Below are 16,808 nucleotides of genomic sequence, written 5' to 3' on the forward strand. Positions count from 1 at the left end.
AAAGAAAGAAAGAAAGAAAGAAAGAAAGAAAGAAAGAAAAAGAAAGAAAGAAAGAAAGAAAGAAAGAAATGTACATGCAGTGACTAGGATTAAAATTGTTGCTGTAATTGAATAATAAAATTTACTGTGTGTTCTGAAAGTCAGGACTCAAAGCAAAATTATCAAAAGCAATAAATATGTTAAATCCCAAAGAGATATATTGTAGTCCTGGCCATATGTTAAATTCTTTCCCATGTGAAACATGATATAGAGGACAAGGGTCATTCACAATTTTATTACAAATATAAGAACAATTTACATTTGGCAATTTCTGGATAAAAGTTTATGGCAGCAAGAATAACACATTCAAAGTGCTCTTAGAACAAAAGTCAAATTATCAGAACCATGAAATCCCACAGTTTTTGCCACATTTGTTTCTCAAGAAAGACTAATTATTTGAAAACAAAATAAAGCATACATTTGTGTAATCTTTCACCATCAAACACACATACTTCTAAAATAAAAAAGTTTTCAAATTATCATCTGTGTTCATTAGATAATTCATCTGTCTTAAAGTTTCTAAATCAATAGATTTAGTGAATCATTGTTATTCTGAAGAATGAGGAAACTGAGTAATTATCCTCAATCATTGTACAATTGCTACTGTTACAATGATACCTTTAGTGCTCTTAAACTTTACATCAAAACCCAATTGCTCACAGTGGATACCTGCCCATTTGCACGCCATATACTGACTTTCTTTCTTTTCCTGTCTTAATTTCCCATTCTCCCAACAGTGATTCTTGGGTTTGTCTCCCAAATAAACTACTCACTCAAATCCTACTCATAGGATCTGCTTTTGGGACAAACCAACCTAACACAATATTTAAAGAAAGTTTAAATACTATTTGTTGAAATATGTTCTGTGCAAGAAAGGATATGTGGAATAATGTTATTGAGATCAATTTTATTCACAACAAAATTCAAAAGGAATTTGAGGTATCAACTATTTGAGATTTATTTTCTATGTATATCAAGCTATCATATATTATGCCTTGGTTTTGATAGTTTACTTTTAAATCTGGGTTCTCTGTATTTTCTCTCTCTAGTTATCTCTGCTGTGGTAAAAGTAGTCTGCATTGCTATCACCATTGCTTAGAGCAAGGTGGCTGGATAAGGTGATGTGACTATCAAAGGGTAAGATAAAAATTTCATCCTAAATATTCCTTCTCATAATCACATAATCCTTTAAACCAAGGATAACCTGAAAGAAAAAATAATGATCCTAATTTGAAGAAGTCTCAAGATTCCAAACTTTAACATTGGAATGTATGAGATTTAGAAATGAAGACATCAACAACTATGAGAATACCAAAAGGAAAACATGGTCCCGTAACTACCACATATCAGGTCAGCAAACAAAATTTCTCCCAAGCAAACATTGTTGAAATTGCCCATGGGGCAGTTCAGCAAAGAGTGGGGCTCTTTTTTTTTTCTATGTGTTCTGCTATGTCAGTAATGGAAATTGTGAGTCATCTCTGTGTCTAATGGGAAAGCATATCATCTCTTGTGCCTGGCAAGCAGCTCATCACATGAGAGAGCCTACCAGGCTCAACCATAAATTACATAATCTGCCTTCAAAGGAATCAGAGGATTAACCAGGTGTTCCTAAGATATTACATAACTGTGAAAATCATGGAGAGATACACAGATAGTTTCAACAACTGCCTTGATAAGGAGCATAATTTCTCAGGAGAGTAGAAATATATTTTCTTTCTTCTCTAAAACTTGAAATATATATATTTTTTCACTAAATGCTAAATATGTTTTTGATTTGATTGGTTAGAAATTAACATGTTTTGGTATTTTTCCTATTAAAACAATCAAAATTGTTTTTAAATAATTTTAATTCTTTTGCTGACAGGTAAAATGGAATAACAGGGACTGGGTTTACCCCTGTACTGAACAACAAAGAAAGGTGAAATTATAAAAGAAATATTATTTATGATACTGAGTATCAGGCAATAAACAGGAGTACTTTTGGAGAGATAGAAAACAAATAAAGTGAGACCCTATGATTGCCTGTTGGGAAGGTTTTCAGAGAAAATAAAATTGAGGGTCTGGGGAGACCAAAGCAGTTAGAGTTAGACCAAAGTCAGTTAATATTAGCAGATAGAAAAAAAGCAGCATGAAGAGAGATTTCCAAAGAAATGAGGAGACTCCTCTTCAATTATTCAGCTAGATACTGATCAGCACAAGCCTGTGAGAAAACTACCTAGAAAAACTATCTGAAAAGATTGGAATAACAATGCCCAGAAGTCATACCTATTCCAGGACCTGAAATACTGCCTATTAGCACCAGCCAGACTGGAAAACTTCAAGATTTATAAGGCATTGGATAAATAGATAGAACAGTTTTCCTTCAGTAGATAAAGCAAGCTTTTAAGTTGTTTTAACTCAAGCAAACCCCAAAGGAAGAAACTGTTTCTAAGTAACTTGTCTGCACATAAGAATAATGCTCAAAAATATTTATAGTAATATAACAATATCCGTTATTCAGCAAGGTGAAATTCACAGTGTCTGGTATTCAACAAAAATTAACAAACATACAAAGAAGCAAGAAAACGTGGCCAATAATTACAAGAAAAGTTAATTAAAACCAACCCAGACTTAACACACATGTTAGAATTAGTAGACAGGGACATTAAAACAATCATAATTTTATATTTCATATGTAAAAAAAAGTTAGTAGTATTAAAAAATGCACACCCCCAAACTTCTAAAGATGCAAACTGCAATGTATGAGATGGAAAAGAAACTGCATAGGATTCATGGTAGTGTACATATTTCAGAATGAAGAATAGTGAACTGGATGCTATGGCAATAGAAACTATTCTGAAAGTTACACAGAGAGAAAAGAAAATTAAAACAAATAAAGTGTAGACGAGCTGCAGCACAACTTTGAGAGGCCCACTTATATATGTAATTGTAGTCCTCAAAGGAGAGATAGGGCTAAAAATTATTTGAAGAAACAATGGCTGAACATTTTCCAAATATGATAACAAATTCAAGAAACTCAACAAACACCAAGCATAAGAAATGTGGAAACAATATGCCAAGAAACATGACAATCAAATCGCTAACATCTAGTGATAAAGAAAAAATTTTAAAGCAGCCAGATGGAGAATATTTCACAGACAAGAACAAAGATAAGTATGGCAGCATATTTCTCATCAGAAGAAATATGCTTTAAGTATTGTATTAATGGCCGGGCACGGTGGCTCAAGCCTTTAATCCCAGCACTTTGGGAGGCCGAGACGGGCGGATCACGAGGTCAGGAGATCGAGACCATCCTGGCTAACACTGTGAAACCCCGTCTCTACTAAAAAAATACAAAAAACTAGCCGGGCGAGGTGGCGGGTGCCTGTAGTCCCAGCTACTCGGGAGGCTGAGGCAGGAGAATGGCGTAAACCCGGGAGGCGGAGCCTGCAGTGAGCTGAGATCTGGCCACTGCACTCCAGGCCGGGCGACAGAGCAAGACTCCGTCTCAAAAAAAAAAAAAAAAAAAGTATTGTATTAATATGCTTAATAAAAAGTGCCGTAAGAGCTTACATAAACTTAAGTACGTTAAGGTGCTTAATTAGAAAATCTTAACTAAAAATTTTAGACACAGTAAAAATATTTTGCAAAAATAAAAGTGAAATTATGACTTTTTGAAATTACAAAAGCTAAAATTATTTATTATTAGCAGACCTGTACTATAAATAAGCCTTTAAGATGGAAGAAAAATGATGTAAGATGGGAATAAAGTTCTCCACAAAGAAATGAAGAGCACTAGAAATGATATAATGTCAAAAAATACAAAACATGTATCTTATTGTTTAAATATCTTTGAAAAAAATTGACCATAAAGAAAAAAAATATAATGTGGAATTTATAATCAATGTGCAATTGAAATGTAAGACGATAGCAGAATGATTGGGAAGATAAAATGGAAATATATTAGTTTAAATTTCTTATACTTTTTGTAAAGTGATATAATCATTTTAAGGCAAATTGTAATTATTTTAAAATATATACTACAAGCCACTCAACTAATAGAACAAAAATTTGTAACTAATAGATCCTCAATGCAGAATAAAATGGAATCATAGAAACTATTCAATTACTCCAGAAGAAGGAAGGGAAAAGGAGAAAAAAAATCAAGAAAAAACAAATGTTAAATAAGGAAAACAAAGTTAAAGATGTTAGACTAAAACTTAATAAAATCACTAATCACACTAAATTTAAATAATTCATATATATTTTTAAAAAGGCAAAAAATTGGCAGATTGAGTTTAAAAAAATCAAAACCACATATATGCTACATAACAAAAACTCATTTCACATACAAAAACACAAATATGTAAAAGTAATGCTGAAGGAGAAAATACTGCATTAACATAATATATCAAAAAAACTACATTAATGTTAGAGTTGATTTCAAAGCAAATAATATTAAAAGGGATAAGTACAGTAATTATAAAATTATAATGAGGTCAATTTATCAAAAATAAGTAGTTCATAAACATTCATGCACCTAATAATAGTTTCAAAATACATGAATTAAAGATCTCACAGAATTTTTAAAAGAAAAATAAAAGTTCACCATTGTAGTAAGATTTTTAACTTTCTTATATAAATAATTTATAGAAAATTAGAAAATCAGTAAGAATATAAAACATTTGAACAACACTACCAAGTAGCTTGATGCAATAGACATTTATAGAATACTCCATCCAATATTATAATGACCATTATTTTCGAAGGCACACCAAATATTTACCAAAAATTATTGTGGGATACAAGTCAGACCTTAAGAATTTCAAAATAATTCCAGTTAAAGTGTTTTCTCTGACCATAATACAATTAAATTAGAAAGAATAACAAAAATCTTGGGTAATTCCCAGGTACTTGGAAACTAAATAATATAATTCTAAATAATATATAGGCCAAAGCAAAATGAAAGGAAACACTGAATGAAAATATATCAAGATGAAATGAAAATATATCAAAATTTATGAGATGCCAATTAAATATAATTTAGCAGAAAATTTATACACTAAACATTTATATTAGAAAAAATTGACTCAATAACTTCAACTTCCACCCTACAACTGGAAAAGAAAGAAAAAATTAAACCCAAAGTAATTACTTGAAAAGAAACAACAAGAATCAGAGTGTATAGCAATGAAATAGAAAAGAGTGAGATGATGGCTGTATCAGTGAAGCAAAAATCTGATTATTTAGAAGATCCATAAAATTGATATACTTCCAGCATGACTGATCAGAAAAAGAAAGTTAAAAATTAACAATACCATAACTAAGAAAGTTGACAACATTACAAAACTTACAGACGTTAGAATATGGTTAAATAAATATTATAAAGAACTTTATCCAATAATATTGACACCTTATTAGGCTGGTGTAAAATAATTGCATTTTTGACATTACTTTTAATGAATTAAATAGATGAATAGATTTCTTAAAATTTGCAAGTTATCAAAGCACACACCCAAGAAGAAACAGAAATTCTGAATATCTTTATACATGTTTAAGACCTTGAATGTGTGGTTAAGAATTAAAAACAAAAACAAACAAACAAACAAAAAACTCAAGTCCTAAATGGCCTCACTGATGAATTCTACCAAACATTTAAGAAAGTAGTGTTAATAATTTTATTCAAATATTTTCAGAAAATTGAAGAAGTGGAAGTGTTTTCCAACCAGCACTTCCCTGATACCAAACCAGAAGAAAACATAAGAAAGCTTAAGACCAAGATTCCTTATGAACATAAATGCAAAAATTATAAATGAAATTTTGGCAACTCAAATCTAATTAGGTATAAACATTAGGACATCATAGCCAAGTATGGTTTTTCCCAAGGATGCTAGGTTAAGTGTTTAAAAAATTTTCAACACAAATTACTAAATTAATGAAACAAAAAAGAAAACCATATGATTATCTCAATAAATTAAGAAAAACCTTTTGATAAAGACCAATATTTATTACTAATAAAAGTGTTCAGCCAAGTAGAAATAGAAAGGATCTTCTTCAGCCTGGTAAAGCACATCTATTAAAAAGTTACAGTTAAAATAGTACTTAATCTGGAATTATCAGACTTAAGACAAAAAATTCACTCTCATTACTTCTATTGAATATTGTATTACATATTCCAGACAACTTAATAGTTAAAATAATTTTAAAGTGTTCAGAATGGAAACAGAGAAATAAAACACTATTTACAGGTGCCATCATAGATGGCATGTAGATGCTATGTAGAAAATCCAATGTACAGATGCTATGTAGAAAATCCAATGACATTTACACAAAAGATACTAGAATTCATACAGTACATGCATTCATTAAGGCTACAGAATACAAGGTAAATATACAGAAGCACATAGGGCTTTATGTACTAGTAATGATGATTTTGAAATTAAATTTAAAATTCCCCCAATAATAGCATCAAATTATAAAAGATATAGAGATAAATTGATAAAATAAGTAAGAGTAATATACTGAAAATTACAGCATTATCTAGAGAATGAGAGAGGACCTAAATAATAGAGATATAAGCCATCTTCATGGATCACAAGATGATATTATTAAATTATCAATTCTGTAAGTCAAACCCTAGAATAAATTTTTGGTGAAAATTATGAGCTGATTATAAAATTCATATGGAAATTCAATGAACCTAGAAAACCTAGAAGCTGTGAAAACAATTTTGAAAAGAAAAGAGAACGAAGTTGAGGATTAACAATTTGGGGCTCTTTTACTGATTTAGGGGCATTGTAAAATTACAGTAATCAAAACAATGTATATTTGAATCATGATAGAAAAATAGATCAATAAATCAGAATAGAGAGTTCAAAAATAGAATATTGTATATGTGCACAATTTATTTTTCATCAATGTGAAATCGCAATTCAATGGAGAAAGAAAGTCTTCCAACAAACAGTACTGGAACATTCAGATAATCATAGGAAATAATGTGAACTTTGTTTCATATCTCACAACTTATATAAAAAATTGACTCAAAATGCATCATAGATCTAAATGTATAATCTAAAATTATAAAATTTCCAGAAGAAAACATAGGATAAGCTTTGCAACCTTTGGTTAGGCAATGATTTTTAAAATATGAAATCAAAAGCATGATCAATCAAACACCTTGGTAAAATGAATTTCATCAAAATTAAAAACATCTCCTCTATGGGAGATATCATTAAGGAAATGGAAAGAGAAGTTACCGACTGGGAGAAATCATTTACAAATCATATACCTAATAGTGGACTGGTATTCAGAATATGCAAAGAACTCCTAAAACACAACAATAAGAAATTAAACAAACCAATAAAAACAAGCAAAAGACTTTAACAAATAATTCACAAAAATACAAAAATCAATCTATAGGTACAAGAAAAGATGCACTCAGCATCATTAATCATTAGAAAGATAAAAATTAAAATCACAATTAGTACTACATGCCCACTAGAATAGCTAAAATTTATTAAAATATATACCATACTAGGTCTTTGTGAAGATATGGAAGACTGGAAATCTCATATACTGTTCGTGGAATGTTAAATGAAACAACCATTTTAAAAAGCAGACGACTTTTTGAAAAATTTGATACACTGACTATATTATCTACCTATTTCAGTCCTATTTTTAAAAACTGAATGTTTATGTCCTCAGAAAGATGTTACACAAATGCTTATAGAAGCTTTATTCATAATAGCCAAAAACTGGAAACAATGGCCATCAACATGTGGATGGATAAACTAACTGTGCTATATTCATATAATGGGACGGGATGCTTCTCAGCAACAAAAACATGAACTACTGACCCATGCTTTATTCAGATAAGCCTCAATATAATTATGTTGAATAAAAGAATTTTGACAAAAAAAAAAAAACCCACATACTGAGTGGTCTCCATTTATATAAAATTCTAGGAAATGCAAATTTACATGTGGTGACAGCAGATCAAATGGGGATAGAGGAACACGGGAAATATCACAAACTTTTCAGAGTGATGGATATATTCATTGTCTTGATAAAAAGTGGCAGCACATCACAAACTTCTTTTTGTCTCACTGGGTAATGAGTACTATTTGCATAATTTGCTTCACTCTGTTTTACTGGTTCCCCAAAATGGATGTTGCTAATGAAAGAAATAATGTTATATTTGCTAATGGCTGAACCCTGCCCACTTGTATTTTGAGTTTCTTCATGACACAATTGGCAATTAAACTTTGTAGTAGATATTGATCACAGGATTTGGGTTTGTCTCTTTTCATGAAGGAAAAAAGGAAGATTCCAAAAGCTATATTTGTCATTGCTTCTATTTTTTTCAAATTATCTTAGCAATATTTTGTAGTTTCCAGTGTTAAAGGACTTGTGCATCTCTAATAGATGTGCATATTCTAATTTAAAATATTCTAATACTTTTCCATTAGTTATTTGATTTATAAATGCTATTTTGATATCGCTTTAGAATATCATTTTCTAATATTCCTTGATAAACATAGAAAATAAACACATTTGATTTTTATATGTTAATTTTGTATCCAGAGTTGTATTTATCAACTAATAATTTATCTAGTTTTCTATGTGCACAAGTATAGCATCATCATGGGACTGCAGTATTTCTTCTTTTAAATCCTTAAAGCTTTTCCTTATTTTGTGTGACTCATTACAATGACTATGCCCTCTAGCACAATGGTGAATAAATTAATGTAGTAGGCATTCTTTTTGTGTTCCTAATAGTACCACAACAATGATGTTTGCTGTAGGTACAATGTTCCATTTCAATACTAATTTTCTGAGGATTTATTTTATCATCTTGAAAAAATTTTGTATTATACATTGATTTTTATTGTTTACCACTAAAGGGACACACTTATTTTCTTTATTGTATTTATGTGCTGAATTAAGACTGATATTAAACAGCTTTTGTTTCCTGAAATAAATGCAAAATATATGTTGCTGGACTTGACTTCCAGTTCATGGTGTGTTTAGAGTTTTTGTGACTAGATTCATGTGAAAAATTATTCTGTAATATTATTCTATTAATAATTTTGTACCATTTTGAGTTCAAGATAGTGCTTGTCTCATCAAATAAATATGGAGGGTAGTATTTTTTATATTCCATAACTTTTTGGGGGGAATGGATAGAGTCTCACTTTGTCTCCCAGGCTGGAGTGCAGTGGCATGATCTTGGCTCACTGAAACCTCCACCTCCTAGACTCAAGCAATTCTCATTCCTCAGACTCCTGAGTAGCTGGGACGACAAGTGTGCACCCTGATGCCCAGCTAATTTTTGTATTTTTAGTAGAGAGAGGGTTCTGCCAAGTTGGCCAGGCTGGTCTCGAACTCCTGACCTCAAGTGATCTGCTCATCTTGGCCTCCCAAAGTTCTGAGATTACAGGTGTGAGCAACTGCATCCAGCTCTTGGATGTTTGTTTGTTTGTTCGTTTTGAGACAGAGACTCACTCTGTGGCCCAGGCTGGAGTGCAATGGCAGGATCTCAGCTCACTGCAACCTCCACTTCCCAGGTTCAGGCAATTCTGCCTCTGCCTCCCATGTAGCTAACATTACAGTTGTGCACCACAATGCTCAATTAAAGTTTTGTATTTTTAGGAGAGACAGACTTCGCTTTCACCATGTTGGCCAGGCTGATCTTGAACTCCAAAACTCAAGTGATCTGCCTGTGTTGGCCTCCCAAAGTGCTGAGATTACAGGCATGAGCAACTGTGCCCTTTCGTATGATTTTTTTTTTTTAACGCACACATTTATTAATTAAGTGGGCAGAGTTTGTGGTCCACCAAAACAATTACAACAGTAACATTGATCACAGATCACTATAACAGATAAAATAGTAATAACAATTTTTAAATATTGCAGAAATTATCAAAATGTGACAAAAAGACTATTGACATCATTTTTCCAAGCATCATGTGTTGTTTGAAAATTTTAATGTAAGTTTGGTTTTATTCCCTATGTATTTGGTGAAGTAGTATAAGTTTAATTGTTGGGTATTTTGAATGATAAATTTAATTTCTTTAATAGATTTAGGATGATTCATATTTCTGTCCTTTTTGTGTCCGTTTTACAAATCTGTTTTTTTCTTGAAATGCGTACATTTCATCTGAAATTTTTGACTGATTTGCACAAATATATTGGTATTTGATGGGTAACTTGATTGATGTATTAGTCGGTTTTCATGCTGCTGATAAAGACATACCTGAGACTGTGAATAAATAGAGGTTTAATGGACATACAGTTCCATATGGCCATGGAAGCCTCACAATCATGGTGGAAGGCAAGGAGGAGCAGGTCACATCTTATATGGACGGCAGCAGAGAGCGAGAGAACTCGTGCAGAGAAATTTCTCTTTTTAAAACCATCAGATCTCCTGAGACTTATTCACTATCATGAGAAAGGCCCATCCCATGATTCAATTACCTCCCACTGGGTCCCTCCCATGACACAATGGGAATTGTGGGAGTTATAATTCAAGATGAGATTTGGGTGAGGACACAGTCTATCCGTATCAATAGGCATTGTTTAATTTCCTCTTAACTTTTAAATATCAGTAAGAATGACCCTTTTTAAAATTTATGTTATTGGTTTTTGTGCCTCCTTCCTATTCTCTCTCTTCTTTCTCTCTTCCTCCTTTTCCTTCTTTCTCTGCTCTCTGTCTTTTTGTCGCTCTCTGTCTTGCAAGGGGTTTATCAATAGTATCAGTTTGGGGTTTTCAGGCTTTTCTCCTTTGTATTTCTTCTTTCTATTTCACTATTTTATACCTTCTATATTTTTAGGGCTTAATGTGCTGTTATTTTTGTTTCCTCTTAAGATTGATACTGTTAATATTATTTCATTATTATGAAATTACCCTTTTTATCTTTTGAAGTATATTTTTTCTTTCAGTATGTCCTCACCATAGCTGTACCAGAGTATCTTTTAACCTTATTTTGATTTGTAAACTTCCACTATCTATTTTTATATTTAAAACATGTTTCCTTTAAGTAAAAATGAGTTTCTGTATGTAACCCAACAATCTTTTTCTGACAACTAAAGAATTTAAATATATATAGCAATTACTTATATTTTGGGATTTATGTAATCTTGCCATTTATTTTCTGTTTCATCTGTTCTTTGCTCCTTATTACATTATTTATTTTAAATAACATTATTTTTTTTTTTTTAGACAGGTTCTCACTCTGTCACTCAAACTGGAGTTCAGTGGTGTGATCACTGCTCACTGCAGCCTCAACCTCATGGGCTCAAGCAATCCTCCTGCTTCAGCCTCCTGAGTAACTGAAACTACAGAAGTGTTTCACCACACTCAGCTAATTTTTTTTTTTTTTTTTGAGATGGAGTCTTGCTCTGTCGCCCAGGCTGGAGTGCAGTGGCCAGATCTCAGCTCACTGCAAGCTCCACCTCCCGGGTTTACGCCATTCTCCTGCCTCAGCCTCCCGAGTAGCTGGGACTACAGGCACCCGCCACCTCGCCCGGCTAGTTTTTTGTATTTTTTTAGTAGAGACGGGGTTTCACCATGTTAGCCAGGATGGTCTCGATCTCCTGACCTCGTGATCTGCCCGCCTTGGCCTCCCAAAGTGCTGGGATTACAGGCTTGAGCCACTGTGCCCAGCCTCAGCTAATTTTTTAATTCTTTTGTAGCAATGGGGTCCCACTATGTTGCCCAGTATGGTCTTGAACTTCTGGGCTCAGGCAATTCTCCACTTGTCAAAGTGTTGAGATTACAGGTGTGAGCTGCTCTGCCTGGCCTTTTACTCTTTTATTGCTTTTAATGTTTACCATATATATAATAATATGCATCCTTCATTGATTAGAATATACCTTTATTACTTTCACACTTCCTGATCAGTGAAAGTGCTGAAAAGTTCCACTCTGATTTCTTGCAGTATCAATAATATGGATTTTAATTTTACATATAATCTGAACCACATGTATTATTATTGTTGTTGTTATTATGTTCTCACATTTAATACTTGGTTTTGATATGCCCTGATATTTCTCCTTCCTGGTGCTATGTATTCTTCCTTTATTATTATGCTTTGTTCAGGGATTATTTTCTTTCTGCCTAGATAATTATCTTTGGCATTTTATTTAGAAAAAGTGTTTATGACCTCAGCTTCTCTGAACTTCTTGTTTGACTAAAAAGGCCTTAATTTAGCATTCATTTTTGAAGGATATCATTTTCTAAATATAGATTCAGTCATTTTCTTTCAGCGCTGTAAGTGTTCTCTATCTCCAATTGTTTTGTTTCAAAAGTCAGCTCTTAATCATATTATTACTCATTTGAAACTAATGTGTCTTTTATTTGCATGCTTTTAAGATTGTCATTTGGCTTTAGTTTTTAGCAGTTTTATGTAATAAGTGTTATTATTTTGTTTTTAGCTGGGCTGTGATTCATAGAGCTTCTTGAATGGCCCCAAAGACTTGATGCTTTTCATTAGTTTTGGGAAATTCTTAGCCAATATTTCTTCTCATACTTCTATTTTTTCCCTCCATCATTTCTCCTTTTTGAAATCCAGTTACAAATACATGGACCTTTTTTTCAGTTATGTTCCACATAGCTCTTATTTTATTTTTCATTTAATTTACTTGCTTGCTACAAACTACATATTTTGTATGTGTGTAAGTATTTGAATCCTTTGGCAAATACTTTATTTCTTCTACTGTGGTTAATCATTAATCTACTATTAAATTCATCTATATCTTAATTTCAGTATTTTGTAAGATCCCTGATTTCTATTTGATTTTTAAATTAAATTTCAATTATCTGATGAAAATATTCCACCTTTGTATTTATTTTTGGAACATATTAAGTTTATTCCTGATACCTCAGATATTTTGATTTTCTGTTGCTCTACTTTTACTTTTGTCTCTTACATTTATCAGTCATTTGGTTCTGTTCCCTGGCATGTCTGATAAATTTTGACTGAATCCCAGTTATATACAGTCTCTTGTTTTGTAATGATCCTACATTCTAATTTTCATCTTCCCAGCACCAAAACACTTTTAGGCAATATTTTGAGGCAAAATATTTGCCTAAACTTTTAGTGTCTCAGCAGCTGATTTCTGCTTGGATTCTCAGAAATGTGTTCTTCAAATGCAAATTTTAGCATTCAGCTAGTGCCTCAAGGGGAAATTTTCCACAGAATGTTATGCCCATTTCTCTAAAGTTCCCTTTTACTTTGGAGATCTTGATCCCTCAAACTTACTGAATTGATTGCCATGTGTGCCGATAATTGTTTTCTTAGCCTACTCAGATAGTCATCAATTCCAGAGACTGTCTTTGATATCTATGCACTATGTTTTTATTTTTTTACTTATTAGACATTTTTCCCTATTTCACAGCTGTACCCTCTTCCACAATTTGTTTAGACAAAAATAATACTTTTTTTCAAGATAAGACTATCAAATGGAGTTTATGTAAGGTAATGTTAAAAGTGGACCAATGATTTTATTTTCTTTTTACTCATTAATTTATCTTATCCATGAACAAATATATTTAGGCTATAGATTGGCTCTATCACTTATTTTCTTTAACTTTTGTAGTAGATTTTCTTTATCTTTTCTAGTTTCATGCTTAGAGAGCCTTAGTGCATAAAGGTCTCTAAAAGGAATTAAAACCTTTTGGAAATATAATTAAAAGGTTTTCCTTTTGTTTTACACCATGTATCATTCCCAATGTAACATACTGGTCACTCTACTTAGACCTTGTGCTTTACATTTCTTAGAATGAGATAATCCACAGCCTAAATGCATATAGCTGTAAAGTATTATGTGAATTGTCAAAGGAGGTATGCATTTTTTCATGATATTCTGAATTAATCACCATTAATTCAGATTTATAAAATGTTATGGGAATTACAGACACCCTAATGCTTCTGAATTGCATATGTTCCTTATTTCTATTTTGATTACTGTTGTCTTTAATTCAGTATGACTATTTTATGAGTAAGGTTTAGTAACATAGCTGTTTGGGCTCTGTTCCTCTCTTTTGCAATGAACATTGCAAAGCAGCTGTTACCACCATATATTTAGAGCCAAAGGGTACTATCGCTTACATATGGGAGGGGTGAGGGGAGGATAATTGAATCACAAAATGCTTGTGATAAAATATGCTCTGTGAAACAATGGAAACAGGAAAACAATGCCAGAGTGGTGTCCACAGTGAAAAGAACAAAGCCTGACTCTAAACAGAGGTTGCTAAACAAATCAGTCCCTATGCAATTAGATGGAAAAGCACTTAGCAACAATATAAAAATGACTAGCTGGAAATCAACACGATAGAAGATGACTCAGACTCTAAAGTTTACATACTTTGGAACATTACTTTCAATTCCACATAGAGTTAGTTCACATGAGACTTGATGATATGGAAGTGAAAGTGATGATAAAAAAAGAAATAATTTCTGGATTATAAGCATAAAGTCAATACTAGTTTGTCTTTCATTAAAGAAACTCAAACCCTTCATAATTAATGCCTACTGAAATTTCCCCCAAAATCATACAGACTTTATAGTTCAACTTTTTTCGTAAGTATAAAATTGACATATTAAGATTTCCAAACTTTTGCCAAGCATTTCTAGTTCTCTTATTCCTTTTAAACCTTCATATTTTAGATAGCAGTCCTCCCTGGGATCTGAAACAGCGTGATTAAGTATGAATATACATGTCATTACCTCCCTATAAGAGACTATTCTGTATGACCTGTACATTTCTCTTGGTGTAACACTATTGCTTCAATTTTATAGGCTCACACCTATGAGTTTTCAGGCTGCCAAACCCTCCTTGTGTGTGTGTGTGTGTGCGTGTGTACTGTCATACTTTTAAGGAGGATATGTCTTAACAGCTTGAGGGTTTGTTTAATGTGGCCTCTTTGAAGATTTGAATATGAAATTTTGGGATCAGAAGTTAAAGTGAAGTAAATTACTCTGCATAAAATTGGAAGTTAATGAATTGGGGGTAAGAGTCAGTGAGAGAGATTGAGAGAAGCCATTAAGGCTGGATGCTATGTAAGAGAACTTGTATGTGAGCTCTGGGTTACACTAAAGAAAAATAGAGAAGTATATCAAGGAAATAGAAGTAACATAAAATCACAGATTGCAATCTTCATATCAGCCAAGTAAAATTCAATTCAAAAATTATGAAAACTAAAATTTAGGCCATGTTTAAACACTAAAAGTCATAATTTACAATAAAGACATAAAGATTTAATAATTTGTATCACAACAGTTATTTGTCTCTTTATTTCCATTTATAATCTATCTATCTATCTATCTATCTATCTATCTATCTATCTATCTATCTATCTATCATCTATCATCGATCTATGCCAAGTAGCAAAACATCCACTTCTACAAAGTGGAAACTACAGAGGATAAATAAGACACAGACAGAGACAAAGAAATGCAAGGGAGTGCAATAATCACTGAAAGTCAACTTTTTTAGATACATGGTAGGACCTTTAAATATAGAAATTAAAGTTCTCTGTTATTTTTGTATATTTTCTTTGTTTGGGTTAAAGAAGAGTTTCATTCATTGCTCTATGTACAAGTCACATCAAGAGAAAAAAAAATAAAGTAATAGGGGAAAAAAATCACCTTTTCAGTGTTCTCTAAACGCTTACAATGCACTGTCTGCTATGGTTTGAATGTTTTCCCCAATGCAACAGTGTCAGGAGGTGGAGCTTCATGGGGGGTGTTTAGGTCACTAGGTCTCTGATCTTATAGATGAATTTATGCCCCTATAAAAAGGGCTTGCTGGAGTAGATTCGCTCTGTCTTGGTCTTCTGCCATGTGAGGACACAAAGTTCCTCCCTTCCAGAGAATTCAGGGTTCAAGACACCACCTTGAAAGTGGAGACCAGGCCCTCACCAGACACCAAAATCTGCTGGTACTTTGATCTTAGACTTCCCAGCTCCAGAACTGTTAGAAATAAATTTCTGGCCCAGTGTGGTGGCTCATGCCTGTAATCCTAGCAGTTTGGGAGGCCGAGGTGGACAGATCATGAGGTCAGGAGTTTGAGATCAGCCTGGCCAACATGGCAAAACCCCATCTCTACTAAATACAAAAAAAATTAGCTGGGTATGGTGGTACACACCTGTAATCCTAGCTACTCAGGAGGCTGAGGCAGGAGAATTGCTTGAACCCAGAAGATGGAGGTTGCTGTAAGCTGAGATTGCACCACTGCACTCCAGCCTGGGCGAGGGAGTAAGACTCTGTCTCCAGAAAAAAAAAAAAAAAAAGAAAGAAATTTCTATTCTGTATAATTTACCAGTCCATGGTAGTCTGTTATAGCTGTGAGAACAGACTAAAACAGTGTCTTTCCATAATCTAGTACTTATTGTTTCTTGCCTGTCTTTCCCTACTAACAACATGTACTTCCTGCCATATCCCTAGCACTTACAACAGCATCTGGCATACAATATTTGCTGAATAAACATCTGTTGAGAGACTGAACAACTGAAAGAATGAATCCTGTCTGGCAGTTTTAGTCTCCCTCCAAAGTAAAGTATGTTTTTTGATTTATTATTTCTTCAATTCTTGTTTATTTTCCATAATTTTTTTTCTTTCTCAGACTTCTATTTAAAAAAAAACAATGTAAACAGGAGCCATTTGGACTGCATCTTCTCCCTCTTATTTCCCAGGAGGAAGAGAAGAATGATTATCAATGGCAAAAAGCAGTAGCAAAGCAAAACCAAGAGCCAACGTTAAGCTCAGGAGAGAGCGCTATACCTCCTC

This window comes from Colobus angolensis, unplaced genomic scaffold (assembly GCF_000951035.1).
Source record: "Colobus angolensis palliatus isolate OR3802 unplaced genomic scaffold, Cang.pa_1.0 Scaffold104, whole genome shotgun sequence".
NCBI lineage: Eukaryota > Metazoa > Chordata > Mammalia > Primates > Cercopithecidae > Colobus > Colobus angolensis.